The sequence below is a fragment of the Cherax quadricarinatus genome, chromosome 86, assembly GCF_038502225.1.
Source record: "Cherax quadricarinatus isolate ZL_2023a chromosome 86, ASM3850222v1, whole genome shotgun sequence".
NCBI lineage: Eukaryota > Metazoa > Arthropoda > Malacostraca > Decapoda > Parastacidae > Cherax > Cherax quadricarinatus.
Window position 1 is genome coordinate 1,634,985 of NC_091377.1, and position 17,162 is coordinate 1,652,146.

Here is a 17,162-nt window from a genome sequence, read left to right on the forward strand (position 1 = left end):
AAATTTGGGTTTGAAAAAAGACTTCCCTTTATGGGGCCAAAATTTCCTTCTGCAATGTTCCTTCTTTCTATTTTTAAATTTTATTTAAAGTGAAGGAATTGAATGATTTATATATTTGCTAAAAAATCACAAATTTAGAAAGCAGAGGGATGTTGTCGGAGTGAAGGAAGCTAAGAGAGTAACTAACTCAGTCAGGATTTAATACAAAAAAACCCTAATTTTAAAGGTTTTGACGACATTTCCGACGGGAGTGTTTACAAAGCCACACTGACAAAGGGTCTCACACAAAAAAAGCAAGCCAAGTGTTATCGACAAGTGCCTTTGATAACCGGAAGCACTCACACACACACATAAGAACATAAGAACGAAGGAACACTGCAGAAGGCCTACTGGCCCATGCGAGGCAGGTCCAAGTCTTCTTGGCTTTTCCAAAGACCCAACCCAGCCCGGCCCGGGCAAAATTGGGGCTTAAGGAGGAACAGGCAACCGGGGCCTGGGGGCCAACATCAGGCCCAACTCACACCCACCCCCCATCCACTCCCGGGATTTTATCCAACCTATTTTTAAAGCTACACAAGTTTTTGGTTTTTATAACGGAATTTTGGGAGTTTGTTCCACTATCCACAACTCCATTACCAAAAACCCGTACTTTCCCCTTTTCCTTCCTGAATCTGAATTTTTCCAACCCCCAAAAACCCTTGCGGAGTCCTTTCCAGAATTTTTAGCACAAATATTTACATCCCCCTTTATTTATTCCTGTCTTCCATTTATACACCAATCATATCCCCCCCCACGTCTTTCTAGGGGTGCAGTTTCGGGCCCCTTTAGTCTATCCTAAAGGAAGGTTTCAACATGGGATCAACTCTTTTATCCCCTTGTACTTTTTCCCAGAAAATTTTAATTCCATTCGGGTAATAAGACCAAAACGGGCAGCATAATCTAAATGAGGCCAACAATGAAGAGGAAGAAAACCTGGGGCCCCTTTTTTTTATCCCTTTTTTGTTTGAAGCCAAGGATTCATTAGTTTTTGGAACACTTATGCACTGTTGTCTGGTTTCAGATTACGCAACCCAGAACTCCTAATTTTTTTGCAATCCGTAATTGTTACTTATTTAGTTTTTTGGGCAGGGTTATTTCCGTCCAACATTTAGAACTTTGCATTTGTTAAATTAAACTGCACGCCACTTCCGACCACGCATCAGTCTATTCAAATCTTCCTGAGTGCTCGAATGTCCCGCGAATAAATTTCGACGGCCTTTTTATCATCGGCAAATTTCCCGATGTCGCTTTTTGCCCTCATCTATGTCTTTTTAGTTTTAAAAGCGGGGGCCCAACACGCCCCCTGGGGAACACCGCTCGGACACTTCCCATTGATTTCCCCCCATTTATAAACCTCTGTCCCTATTTGTAAACCACCCTCATCCGGGAAAAAACCCCCCCATTCCATGTGTTTTAATTTTCCCAATAGTTCTGATGTACCCGTAAAAACCCTTTACTGAAGTCCATAAAAATATCAATTCATTAATGATCTCCCTCTCAAATACCTTAGTGAAAAAAAAAATTGAAGGGGAAACCCCCCTTTAAAAAACCATGCTGAGTTTCGTTGATTAATTTATGTTTTTTCGTGGTTTGAATGCCTCGGAAATTTATTATTCCAAAATTTTCCCCACTATGGAGGTTGGGCTTATTGGTCTATATTTCGAAGTAAGGACCTGTCCCCTGTTTTGAAAATAGGTATCATATTTCCCATTTTCCACTTTATTCAATGCCAGTTTGGGGATATTTAAAAGAACCAAGGGGGGCAAGCCCCTTTTACATTCCTTTAGAACCCTTGTACAGTTCACGGGCCGGGGGAGTTGGGTTTTTTAATTTATCATTTCCCTAAGACCATGTCACTTGACCCCAATAGTGCACAGTTTATTATCGTCCTGTTCTCATAATTTATCATTACGGGAATATCGCTGGTATCCTTGTAAAAATGAGGGGAAGTATGTGAAAAAATTCAAAATTTTCCCTTTTTTCAGTGAGCTGACCTGGGGAATTTTTAGGGGGCTATTTTGCCCCTGATCTTATTTTGATACCAAAAGAACTTTGGGTTAGTCTTCGATTCTCTTGCAATTTTAAACCCCTCAAAAACTTTTTGTTTTTCTAATTCCTTTATTTCTCTTTTTAACTGAATATATCGATTTCAATTCCCCCTCTCCTTTTTTTGTTTTGCCATATATGCCTCTCTTTTTGACCAATCAGATTTTTAATCTATTGTTCATCCTTTTGGGATCTTTTTTGTTTGATCTGTTTTCCCCATTTGGAAAAAATTTTGACTACAGCGAACATGCCCTAAAAGCACAAGGGCAACCATCCCCACCTACCGGGCCCCTTTAGTCAGGTCATTCCACAGCCCACCTAAGTAATTTTTCAGTCCAAAGGAACCCCAAAAAGTCGGGGACGAGACTTGATTGCCAAATTTGGGGAATCAGATATATTAAAACGAGGGTTTTGGGTCACTTTCCCCAAACTATCATTAACCTCAAGATTATTAAATGTTTCCCACTGGCAAGAACCAAGTCAAAGGTTTTTTCCTAGTTTTGTCCAAAAGTTTTAAAAAAAAACCCGGGTCACAAGAAAGTCACCTGACTTAAATTTCCCGCAAAATTTCCCGCAATCTGTCAAAGGAAATCTCCCCTTAGCCCAAAATTTTCGATTAGATGTTTTTCGAATTTGTCCCATAGGTTTATGCACTCCCTATCAAGATTTCCCCGTAAATCACACCCCCAAAATTTGTTTTTTCCCCTCAAAGTGAACCCAAAAAGATTCGTGGCGACGCTTCTAATTTAATATCTGTCTAACACAACAATTTAAAATTTTTCTAATACATCGCTACCTTTCCAAAACCTTTTCCCGTTGACCCCGTCAGGTGGAATAATTTATATTGTATTTGGATTAGAGGGCATCTTATCTTTCAGATTGAGCCAGGTCTCGTTTTAAATAAATCTATGTTTCGCACTTTCAAAATCTTAGCTCATCTATCTATTTCTTTCACCCCGCTTTTTTAGTAAACCTTAAGGAGCAGTCCCCTTTGCCCCCCTGTCCCCCTTTTTTTGCTGACCTGATCATTGTCTTTATTTATAACTTCATGCTGAATGCCTTTTTTACATTTAGTTTCCAACCCCAAATGTTGCACCCCGCTTGTTTTACACACACCCATACCCCATCTTCCATCAGTTTAAAAAACATAGGCATTTCACCAATGGCCTTCAATCGAGTCTGCAAGGGACCCCCCCAGCCCCAAAAGAGTACCCTATCCCTTTAAAAATATCATGTTTTTTAAATTTTTCCCGTTTAATGAATGGGGTTTTAAGTTCCTTTTTCAGATCTGGTCACCGCAAATTTTTCACCAATTGCCCTAAAACCATTCATTTCTACCCCCTCTAGGCAAGATCCATGATTGGGGCCTCCTGACTTAATGAAATCATGACCTGTACTTATCTAGCAGCTCTTCTCTCCTACCCTTCCCAATATCATTTCCCCTAGATGAGACAGATAATGGGGTTGTCCATTACCGACATGATATTATCCAGCCCGGCAATGTCCCCAACACCAGCCCAGGAAGACACCATCTCTCTCTTATTCCCATTACAAAAAACACGATCAATGTATCTACCAGAGTCACCAACCACAAGAATGCGCTTTCCTCCATTAGCAGGGGGAGTATTTCCCCACTTACTCCACAAGACATTCATCCGGGAAAAACAGAGAAGGATTTCCCCCCTTCAGATCTTCACCCTTTAACTTTTTTACCTGATGCGCCTTCCATTACGTGAACTACTCCCACCAGAGGTGCAGGCTGCACCTCACTGCTGGTGCCGTTGCTCCTCCCCAACCAGCCCTCACAGCAGAGACAGACTGCACCTTGCAGAAGCCCATTCCCCCAACCCAGCCACCCCACACTTTCCCAGACCCATTGGGGGGCCCCGCCCCTAATCACCCCTGAGAAGCAAGACTCCTCCTTCAACTCCCAACCTCATTTAAAAACTGAGAAGCCCATGCTTTGTAACCCCACACTAACCCCGCAGCTGGGGCGACTCACGTGACGACTGACCACTGAGTACTGGAGACACCACGACACACACACACACACACACACACACACACACACACACACACAAAAAAATTACTCCACTAACAACCTACACACTATACTACACACACAACTACATACTACTACAACCAACTCACTACTACACACACACACACACACACACACATTACTAATACACACACACACACACACTATATCCAACACAAACTGCTCCCTTAAACCCAACACACACACACACACTACTGCACACACAAACTGTACACTACTACTACTGCTACTACACAAACTACTACTTACTAACAACAACAACACATTACAAACACACACACCAACCAAACAAGCCAAAAAACCCAAACTACCACACAATCATTATCTACACACACACAATAACACACACACATTGCATTATAAAACTGCAAATTTTAATATAAAAAATTACTACACAACACACACACACACACACTTACTTAAAAAACCCAATATACAACACAACAATTACAAACAACACACACACACACACTATAAAAACTTTAAAAACGGGGCCTTTTAACATTAAAACCCCACTTAAAATAAAATCCCCAATTAACATTACACACACAAAACACACCAACACCAATTATCATAAAAATCGATGAAATACACACACAACTACTACTAACAACACACTACACACCAAAACACACACACACACATACTACACACACACACAACAAAACTTTTCCAACCACAAACACAAAAACCCCCAACTAACCACACACACACACACCACCATACGCATAAAAAAATTTTCACCAAAAATAAAACTCTTTTTACACACACAACACTATTTCCCCATGCACTCCCGGGCCGGTAACACGTCACATTTTTGACGTCCGATGAGATTTTTTTATAATTGCCCATTAAATTTGGAAAATTTTATCGCCCTTTCTTCCTGAGACCACGAAATTTTTTTTTTAATCGTGGAAAACCGTGCTCTGTTATTTTAACAAAGGGTTTTAGTGGAACGTAATGGGTTTTATGTGAAATAAATCATCGTTAGTGTAACGTAATGTTGTTATTAACGAAACCCATTTTTAGTGTAACGTAACGGGGTTGTTAGGTGTAAGAACAGCTTGAGTGCGTAACGTTGTTAGTGTGTAACGAATGGGTTTTTAGTTTTAAGTAATAGCTTGAGTTGTAACAGTTTTGGTTTTAACGCAGTTGGGGTAACGTAACGGTTGTTAGTTAAGAACTAGCTTGTTAGGGAAAGAACATTGTTAGTGTAACGTAACTAGTTGTTATGTAACGTAACTAGTTGAGTGAACAACTAGCTTTTATTAACGAACTAGCTTTTATGTAAAATGTTTTTATTAAAAATAACGCTTGTTATTTAACGAAACAGTTTTTTAGGGGAACGAAATTTTTAGGTGTGACGTAATGGGTTTTAGGGTAAGAACTAGTTGTTATGAAGCAACATTTTGTGTAACGAACTTGTTAAAAAAATTTTTTAAGAACATCGTTAGTGTAAGAACCATTTTGAGAAAACGAACAGCAGGGAACAACAGTTTTTGGGGAAGAACCATTGTTATTTTAAAACCCAGTTTTTAAAATTTAACATTTTTTTAAAACGTAACTAGTTTTATAAGAACACGTTATGAACAATGTTTAGTTTAAAAGTAACATTTTAATGTAAGAACATTTGTTATTAACGTAACAGTTGTTATTTAAGAATAGCTTTTTAGGAAAATAGGGTTTTTAGTGTAACAAAGGGTTTACTGTGACGAAAAATAAGGTAACGTAATAGTTTAGTGTAAGTAACAGCTTGTTAGCGGAACGAATACGGAGTGTAAACGAACATTTGTTAAACATTTTTAAAAACGTTTTTCTTTATAACATTTAAAATTTAAGTAAAAAGTTACATTAACTTTACATTAACGAATTTTACATTAGGGGTTTTATGCATTAACGTGAATGTTACATTGCGTTACATTAGTTTTACTTAACGGAATTTAATTTTTAGAAAAGTGTTAATTAACGAATGTTAATTAGTGTTATTAGGTTACATTAACAATGTTACATTATGTTAATTAACGTGAATGTTCATTAACTTTAAATTAAGGGAATTTTTTAGTTTAAAGTTTGCATTAGGGAATGTAATTTAGGTTAATTAACGGAATGTTACATTAGGGGGCATTAACGTGAATTTACAAGTTCATTAATAATGTTCATTAGTGTTAATTAACGTAATGTTCATTAGCGTTACATTAACGTGAATTTAATTGGGTTAAAAGTGTTAATTATGTTACAAAGGAATTTTAAATTAGTTTACATTAACGAATGTTCATTAGTGTTACATTAACGAATGTTAATTAGTGTTTTTAACGTAATTTAATTTACGTTACTTAATAATGTTTATTAGGTTACATTAACGAATGTTACATTAGTGTTACATTAACGAATGTTAATTATGTTACATTAACGAAGACGTTAATTTATTTCTTTTGGGGGGAGATTTTATATTTTCAACTTGAGTTTAATAAAAATTTTAAAACAAAAATGTTAACAGGTTTAGTTTGGGTGGGGGTTTAATGTTTATAGTATTTAAAAATTTTTTATTGATGTTCATTTTAATTCATTTCCGTTGTCGGGCTGTTACCCGGCAACACCAAAAATGATTTCGAACCACAGCCCGGTTTGGCAAAATGACTTTAGGTGCCGTCTATGCTTTCAAGCAGCCAGTTAAATTAAAATTTTGTAGCTAAGAGAAACACGGACCCCATTATTGTGTTGTCTCTCAGTGTATTAGTGGCGCCCTGTTTTCACTGGGGGTGTTGCATCTCCTGCCGAGTGTTTTGTTTTTATAGGGTTGATCAGGGCCAACACATCCGAGTCTAAAATGCCACATTACCGGAAAAAGGAAGAGGAGAAATGCAAAACCGGGGTGGAACAGTTCACCCTAAACACGCACTTAGGAGGACCTCGACGTCGTTTCCGCCCTCCCTTTGAGTCTCAGCCAGCCATCAAGGGTCTGCGCCTATCCAAAAAAAACTTTTCCTTAATGTCGTTTAAATTTTTCTTATAAGTTATTTGGAGGGCCGTAATAGCTAGATGGAATTCCCTTTTTTTTATATTGAAATACACAGTTTATAGAGTTTTTAAGTCCGTGAGAGGCTGTGGGAAAGGGGACAAAACCCGGGACTGCTCTACTCCGGGGAAAACTTTCCCCACTCCTTGGGTTTCTGCCCCAGCAAATTTTTCATAGCTCCCGATGACGCTCTGAGAACTGTGAAAATAATTGACCCAAAAATTTCAACCCCCGTGGTTTGTCTTGGAAAATTTTTACACACACACACACACACACACACACACACACACACACACACACACACACACACACCCACACACACACACAAATTCTCAAACTTCTGTTTTTTTCCTCCCTATTCTCTTTTCATTTTACCCTTTCCCTATCAAGATCCCCCCTCTCCCCAGCAATTGGGTCCTAAAAGGGTCTTCAATTTCCCCCAAAAATGTTTTAAGGAGCAATTTAATTAAAAACCCAAATTTAAATTTAATTAAATTCTCACCTGGGACCACTGTTATACATTTTCGGTTGTCAGAGAAATTTACTCTTTTTTACCTGGGAAAATTTTAGTGTGTATATATATATATATTTTTATATATATATATATATATATATATATATATATATATAAAATATAATATTATATAATAAAATAAAAAAAATATATATATATATATATATATAAATATATATATATATATTTATAATAAAAAATATATATAATATATAATATATATATATATATATATATATATATATATATATATATATATAAATATATATATATATATAAAAAATATATATATATATAATATATATATATATATAAAAAATATATATATAAAAAAATATATATATATATAAATATATATATATATATATAAAAATAAATATATATATATAATAAAAAAAAATATATATATATAAAAATATATATATATATATATATATATATATATATAATATATATTATATAAAAATATAAAATATATATATAGAAAATATATATATATATATATATATATATATATATATAATAATTTCAAGATTAAAACAGGATTGGGGGCAAGGATCAACTGTGGGGTTGGGAAAAATCAAAACCCCAAACAAGACTTGCCAAGAGTTCTAGAATATAAATGCATATTTTATACACAAGGCTGGTGATAGCAGGAAGATGGTGAGGGGAAGTAAGTGTGGAGGACAAAGAGTAGAGAAAATGAGGGAGGTGAAGATGAAATGTGCTAAGGAGATGAATAGGTTTAAGAGAGAGGACAGAGTTCGAGTCGTGATAATACTCAATTACTAGTAATAGATGGGGAGAAGGAGTACCATGGTCCCATCCTACCCATTGAACCTCTCTGCCTCTCTCACGTATCCACCTCAAGGCCATTCAACCTCAATTCTCACCCTTATTCACCTTCTCATTCTCCTATCACACACCACACTTTGGAACTTCAAGAAATCAGACTCGATGATTATTTTGGCCCAAATCCCGCAACATTTTTTCTGTTGCCATCACTTTCTCTGATTGCTTGATCTACCGTAGACTGTTTATAAATGTTGATATCGTTTCCGTATTGTGTCATTATGCCCTTGCTTTTAACTGCATTCTGACCCAGTTTGTTGTTAGTGGGCATCTTCACTCCAGTTTATGTGCAAAGTTTCATGTTTCCAGTCTATGTCATCGTTTCCAACGGAGCTGTCGTTCCAGGATGCATTTCCCAAGAGAGGCGTGTCTTTAACTTATTTAAGATCTCGTCCACTCTCTTTGAGATAATACTGATATTCTTATACTGTTCAACTGGCAATGTCCCAAAGACTGACCTAGATAGAACTCAATTACTTAATAGCATATCGAAGACCTTCAAAAAGAGCAACGGGAATTCTAACACTGGTCAGATATGTTAGGCTCCAACAACACTGCTTAAGAGCAACAGGGCTCCCCAACACTGCCTTGATGAACAGGCCTCAACATTGCTCAGGAGAGCAACAGGCCCTAAACACTGCTCAGAGAGCAAACAGGGTCTCAACACCTGGGCCTCAGAGAGCAACAGGGTTCTAACATCGTCTTCAGAGCAAGCAACAGGATCTCCAACACTGCTCAAAGAGCAACTGACTCTAACACTGGTCAAGATAATGACTCAACATTAACAAAGAGCAACAGGACTCCCAACACTGCTCAGGAGAGCACAGACTCACACGTCAGAGAGCAACAGGACTCCAACACGTCTGGGAGCAATAAGATCAACACTGCTCAAAGAGCAACAAGATTCCAACACTGCTCAAAGAGCAAAAGATCTCAACACTGCTCAAAGATAAACAGGACCCAACACTGATCAGCAACAAGACTCCTACAACACTGCTCAAAAGAACAACAGGACTCCCAACACTGCTCAGAGAGCACTACAGACTGCAACACTAACGTGAGCAACAGACTCAACACTGCTCAAAGAGCAACAGGGACTCCCAACACTGTCAAAGAGCAACAGGATCAACACTGCTCAAAGAGCAACAGGGACTCCCAATACCGCCTCAAAGAGCAACAGACCCCAACACTGCTCAAAGACTAGCAGGACTCCAACACTGCTCAAAGAGCAACAGGATTCCCAACGCTGCTCAAAGAGCAACAGGACTCCCAACACTGCTCAGAAAGCAACAGGGCTCCCAACACTGGCTCAGAGAGCAACAGGGCTCCCAACACTGGCTCAGAGAGCAACAGGGCTCCCAACACTGGCTCAGAGAGCAACAGGGCTCCCAACACTGGCTCAGAGAGCAACAGGACTCCCAACACTGCTCAAAGAGAAAGAGGACTCGCAACACTGCTCAGAGAGCAACAAGGCTCCCAACACACTGCTCAAAGAGCAAGAGGACCAGGGCTCCCAACACTGCTCACACTGGCTCAGAGCAACAGGGCTCCCAACACTGCTCAAAGAGCACCAGGACTCCCAACACTGCTTACAGAGCAACAAGACTCCCAACGCTGCTCAAAGAGCAACAGGACTCCCAACGCTGCTCAAAGAGCAACAGGACTCCCAACACTGCTCAAAGAGCAACAGGACTCCCAACACTGCTCAAAGAGCAACAGGACTCCCAACACTGCTCAAAGAGCAACAGGACTCCCAACACTGCTCAAAGAGCAACAGGACTCCCAACACTGCTCAAAGAGCAACAGGACTCCCAACACTGCTCAAAGAGCAACAGGACTCCCAACACTGCTCAAAGAGCAACAGGACTCCCAACACTGCTCAAAGAGCAACAGGACTCCCAACACTGCTCAAAGAGCAACAGGACTCCCAACACTGCTCAAAGAGCAACAGGACTCCCAACACTGCTCAAAGAGCAACAGGACTCCCAACACTGCTCAAAGAGCAACAGGACTCCCAACACTGCTCAAAGAGCAACAGGACTCCCAACACTGCTCAAAGAGCAACAGGACTCCCAACACTGCTCAAAGAGCAACAGGACTCCCAACACTGCTCAAAGAGCAACAGGACTCCCAACACTGCTCAAAGAGCAACAGGACTCCCAACACTGCTCAAAGAGCAACAGGACTCCCAACACTGCTCAAAGAGCAACAGGACTCCCAACACTGCTCAGAGAGCAACAGGGATCCCAACACTGCTTAAAGAGCAACAAGACTCCCAACACTGCTTACAGAGCAACAAGACTCCCAACACTGCTCAAAGAGCAACAGGACTCCCAACACTGCTCAAAGAGCAACAGGACTCCCAACACTGCTCAGAGAGCAACAGGACTCCCAACACTGCTCAGAGAGCAACAGGACTCCCAACACTGCTCAAAGAGCAACAAGACTCCCAACACTGCTCAAAGAGCAACAGGACTCCCAACACTGTTCAAAGAGCAACAGGACTCCCAACACTGGCTCAGAGAGCAACAGGGCTCGCAACACTGGCTCAGAGAGCAACAGGGCTCCCAACACTGGCTCAGAGAGCAACAGGGCTCTCAACACTGCTCAAAGAGCAACAAGACTCCCAACACTGCTTAAAGAGCAACAAGACTCCCAACACTGCTTACAGAGCAACAAGACTCCCAACACTGCTCAGAGAGCAACAGGACTCCCAACACTGCTCAAAGAGCAACAAGACTCCCAACACTGCTCAAAGAGCAACAGGACTTCCAACACTGCTCAAAGAGCAACAGGGCTCCCAACACTGCTCAAAGAGCAACAGGACTCCCAACACTGCTCAAAGAGCTCCAGGACTCCCAACACGGCTCAAAGAGCACCAGGGCTCTCAACACTGCTCAAAGAGCACCAGGGCTCCCAACACTGCTCAAAGAGCACCAGGACTCCCAACACTGCTCAAAGAGCACCAGGACTCCCAACACTGCTCATAGAGCAACAGGGCTCCCAACACTGCTTAAAGAGCACCAGGGCTCCCAACACTGCTCAAAGAGCACCAGGACTCCCAACACTGCTCAAAGAGCACCAGGACTCCCAACACTGCTCAAAGAGCACCAGGACTCCCAACACTGCTCAAAGAGCACCAGGGCTCTCAACACTGCTCAAAGAGCACCAGGACTCCCAACACTGCTCAAAGAGCACCAGGACTCCCAACACTGCTCAAAGAGCACCAGGACTCCCAACACTGCTCATAGAGCAACAGGGCTCCCAACACTGCTTAAAGAGCACCAGGGCTCCCAACACTGCTCAAAGAGCACCAGGACTCCCAACACTGCTCAAAGAGCACCAGGGCTCTCAACACTGCTCAAAGAGCACCAGGGCTCTCAACACTGCTCAAAGAGCACCAGGACTCCCAACACTGCTCAAAGAGCACCAGGGCTCTCAACACTGCTCAAAGAGCACCAGGACTCCCAACACTGCTCAAAGAGCACCAGGACTCCCAACACTGCTCAAAGAGCACCAGAACTCCCAACACTGCTCAAAGAGCAACAGGGCTCCCAACACTGCTCAAAGACCAACAAGGCTCCCAACACTGCTCAAAGAGCACCAGGGCTCTCAACACTGCTCAAAGAGCAACAAGACTCCCAACACTGCTCAAAGAGCAGCAGGACTCCCAACACTGCTCAAAGAGCAACAAGACTCCCAACACTGCTCAAAGAGCACCAGGGCTCTCAACACAGCTCAAAGAGCACCAGGACTCCCAACACTGCTCAAAGAGCACCAGGACTCCCAACACTGCTCAAAGAGCACCAGGACTCCCAACACTGCTCAAAGAGCACCAGGACTCCCAACACTGCTCAAAGAGCACCAGGGCTCCCAACACTGCTCAAAGAGCACCAGGGCTCTCAACACTGCTCAAAGAGCACCAGGACTCCCAACACTGCTCAAAGAGCACCAGGACTCCCAACACTGCTGAAAGAGCAACAGGCCTCCCAACACTGCTCAAAGAGCACCAGGGCTCTCAACACAGCTCAAAGAGCACCAGGACTCCCAACACTGCTCAAAGAGCACCAGGACTCCCAACACTGCTCAAAGAGCACCAGGGCTCTCAACACTGCTGAAAGAGCACCAGGGCTCTCAACGCTGCTCAAAGAGCTCCAGGACTCCCAACACTGCTCAAAGAGCACCAGGACTCCCAACACTGCTCAAAGAGCACCAGGACTCCCAACACTGCTCAAAGAGCAACAGGACTCCCAACACTGCTCAAAGAGCACCAGGGCTCTCACCACAGCTCAAAGAGCACCAGGACTCCCAACACTGCTCAAAGAGCACCAGGACTCCCAACACTACTCAAAGAGCACCAGGGCTCTCAACACTGCTGAAAGAGCACCAGGGCTCTCAACGCTGCTCAAAGAGCTCCAGGACTCCCAACACTGCTCAAAGAGCACCAGGACTCCCAACACTGCTCAAAGAGCAATAGGACTCCCAACACTGCTCAAAGAGCACCAGGACTCCCAACACTGCTCAAAGAGCACCAGGACTCCCAACACTGCTCAAAGAGCACCAGGACTCCCAACGCTGCTCAAAGAGCACCAGGGCTCTCAACACTGCTCAAAGAGCACCAGGACTCCCAACACTGCTCAAAGAGCAACAGGACTCCCAACACTGCTCAAAGAGCACCAGGACTCCCAACACTGCTCAAAGAGCACCAGGAAGCCCAACACTGCTCAAAGAGCACCAGGAAGCCCAACACTGCTCAAAGAGCACCAGGAAGCCCACCGCTGCTCAAAGAGCACCAGGAAGCCCAACACTGCTCAAAGAACACCAGGAAGCCCAACACTGCTCATAGAGCACCAGGAAGCCCAACACTGCTCAAAGAGCACCAGGAAGCCCAACACTGCTCAAAGAGCACCAGGAAGCCCAACACTGCTCAAAGAGCACCAGGAAGCCCAACACTGCTCAAAGAGCACCAGGAAGCCCAACACTGCTCAAAGAGCACCAGGACTCCCAACACTGCTCAAAGAGCACCAGGACTCCCAACACTGCTCAAAGAGCACCAGGACTCCCAACAGTGCTCAAAGAGCACCAGGGCTCCCAACACTGCTCAAAGAGCACCAGGACTCCCAACACTGCTCAAAGAGCACCAGGATTCCCAACACTTCTCAAAGAGCACCAGGACTCCCAACACTGCTCAAAGAGCACCAGGGCTCCCAACACTGCTCAAAGAGCACCAGGACTCCCAACACTGCTAAAAGAGCACCAGGACTCTCAACACTGCTCAAAGAGCACCAGGACTCCCAACACTGCTCATAGAGCAACAGGGCTCCCAACACTGCTCAAAGAGCACCAGGACTCCCAACACTTCTGAAAGAGCACCAGGACTCCCAACACTGCTCAAAGAGCACCAGGACTCCCAACACTGCTCAAAGAGCAACAAGACTCCCAACACTGCTCAAAGAGCACCAGGACTCCCAACACTGCTCAAAGAGCACCAGGACTCCCAACACTGCTCAAAGAGCACCAGGACTCCCAACACTGCTCAAAGAGCACCAAGACTCTCAACACTGCTCAAAGAGCACCAGGACTCCCAACACTGCTCAAAGAGCACCAGGACTCCCAACACTTCTCAAAGAGCACCAGGACTCCCAACACTGCTAAAAGAGCACCAGGACTCCCAACACTGCTCAAAGAGCACCAGGACTCCCAACACTGCTCAAAGAGCACCAAGACTCTCAACACTGCTCAAAGAGCAACAGGACTCCCAACACTGCTCAAAGAGCACCAGGACTCCCAACACTGCTCAAAGAGCACCAGGACTCCCAACACTGCTCAAAGAGCAACAGGACTCCCAACACTGCTCAAAGAGCACCAGGACTCCCAGCACTGCTCAAAGAGCACCAGGACTCCCAACACTGCTCAAAGAGCACCAGGAAGCCCAACACTGCTCAAAGAGCACCAGGACTGCTCAAAGAGCACCAGGACTCCCAACACTGCTCAAAGAGCACCAGGACTCCCAACACTGAAAGAGCACCAGGAAGCCCAACACTGCTCAAAGAGCACCAGGACTCCCAACACTGCTCAAAGAGCACCAGGAAGCCCAACACTGCTCAAAGAGCACCAGGACTCCCAACACTGCTCAAAGAGCACCAGGACTCCCAACACTGCTCAAAGAGCAACAGGACTCCCAACACTGCTCAAAGAGCACCAGGACTCCCAACACTGCTCAAAGAGCACCAGGACTCCCAACACTGCTCAAAGAGCACCAGGACTCCCAACACTGCTCAAAGAGCACCAGGACTCCCAACACTGCTCAAAGAGCACCAGGACTCCCAACACTGCTCAAAGAGCACCAGGACTCCCAACACTGCTCAAAGAGCACCAGGACTCCCAACACTGCTCAAAGAGCACCAGGACTCTCAACACTGCTCAAAGAGCACCAGGACTCTCAACACTGCTCAAAGAGCACCAGGACTCCCAACACTGCTCAAAGAGCACCAGGACTCCCAACACTGCTCAAAGAGCACCAGGACTCCCAACACTGCTCAAAGAGCACCAGGACTCCCAACACTGCTCAAAGAGCACCAGGACTCTCAACACTGCTCAAAGAGCAACACTGCTCAAAGAGCACCAGGACTCCCAACACTGCTCAAAGAGCACCAGGACTCCCAACACTTCTCAAAGAGCACCAGGACTCCCAACACTGCTCAAAGAGCACCAGGACTCCCAACACTGCTCAAAGAGCACCAGGACTCCCAACACTGCTCAAAGAGCACCAGGACTCCCAACACTGCTCAAAGAGCACCAGGACTCCCAACACTGCTCAAAGAGCACCAGGACTCCCAACACTGCTCAAAGAGCACCAGGACTCCCAACACTGCTCAAAGAGCACCAGGACTCCCAACACTGCTCAAAGAGCACCAGGACTCCCAACACTGCTCAAAGAGCACCAGGACTCCCAACACTGCTCAAAGAGCACCAGGACTCCCAACACTGCTCAAAGAGCACCAGGACTCCCAACACTGCTCAAAGAGCACCAGGACTCCCAACACTGCTCAAAGAGCACCAGGTCTCCCAACACTGCTCAAAGAGCACCAGGACTCCCAACACTGCTCAAAGAGCACCAGGACTCCCAACACTGCTCAAAGAGCACCAGGACTCTCAACACTGCTCAAAGAGCACCAGGACTCCCAACACTGCTCAAAGAGCACCAGGACTCCCAACACTGCTCAAAGAGCACCAGGACTCCCAACACTGCTCAAAGAGCACCAGGACTCCCAACACTTCTCAAAGAGCACCAGGACTCCCAACACTGCTCAAAGAGCACCAGGACTCCCAACACTGCTCAAAGAGCACCAGGACTCCCAACACTGCTCAAAGAGCACCAGGACTCCCAACACTGCTCAAAGAGCACCAGGACTCCCAACACTGCTCAAAGAGCACCAGGACTCTCAACACTGCTCAAAGAGCACCAGGACTCCCAACACTGCTCAAGGAGCACCAGGACTCCCAACACTGCTCAAAGAGCACCAGGACTCCCAACACTGCTCAAAGAGCACCAGGACTCCCAACACTGCTCAAAGAAAAAAAAGTAATCACAGTTTCAAAGAAGCAAAAGAGCTTCTAACATTGCTTCAAAAGAAGCAAAATATTTCCCATCACTGCTTCAAAAAATGCTTCACTGCTTCAAAAAATGCTTCACTGCTTCAAAAAATGCTTCACTGCTTCAAAAAATGCTTCACTGCTTCAAAAAATGCTTCACTGCTTCAAAAAATGCTTCACTGCTTCAAAAAATGCTTCACTGCTTCAAAAAATGTTTCACTGCTTCAAAAAATGCTTCACTGCTTCAAAAAATGCTTCACTGCTTCAAGAAATGTTTCACTGCTTCAAAAAATGCTTCACTGCTTCAAAAAATGCTTCACTGCTTCAAAAAATGCTTCACTGCTTCAAAAAATGCTTCACTGCTTCAAGAAATGTTTCACTGCTTCAAAAAATGCTTCACTGCTTCAAAAAATGCTTCACTGCTTCAAAAAATGCTTCACTGCTTCAAAAAATGCTTCACTGCTTCAAGAAATGTTTCACTGCTTCAAAAAATGCTTCACTGCTTCAAAAAATGTTTCACTGCTTCAAAAATTGCTTCACTGCTTCAAAAATTGCTTCACTGCTTCAAAAAATGCTTCACTGCTTCAAAAAATGCTTCACTGCTTCAAAAAATGCTTCCAGTACAGTGTTATATTTACCTAAGAATCTTTTTTACTCTTTGGTATACTCTGTGTCTGGTCTTCTCTCTTCTTCATTTCACATTACTGTATTTGTTTGTACTTAACTCATGCGGCGTTTATCTGATTATAACTTAGTCTGTTAACTTTTATTTTTTACAAGTCTAACACTGTTATCTTCAGTTATTATTCTGATTAGCTTCATATCAAACGGTAACATATCGAACTCAATCTCCGTTGTCAAGTCTTTCACGTGTATTAGAAACAACAGTGGACCTAACACTGATCCTTACGGAACACCACTGGCCCGGGAGCTTTAGCTCCCGCTTCATACACGGAGGGCCCGGGTTCGATTCCCGGCGGGTGGAAACATTTCGACACGTTTCCTTACACCTATTGTCCTGTTCACCTAGCAGCAAA

General features: G+C 43.6%; 1 protein-coding gene across 1 annotated transcript in view; it reads left to right on the plus strand.

The window, feature by feature from the left end:
- LOC138855239 (homeobox protein aristaless-like) overlaps positions 1-17,162 on the plus strand; it is a 343,290-nt gene that overhangs the window by 60,938 nt on the left and 265,190 nt on the right. The gene's annotated exons all lie outside the window — the stretch shown is intronic.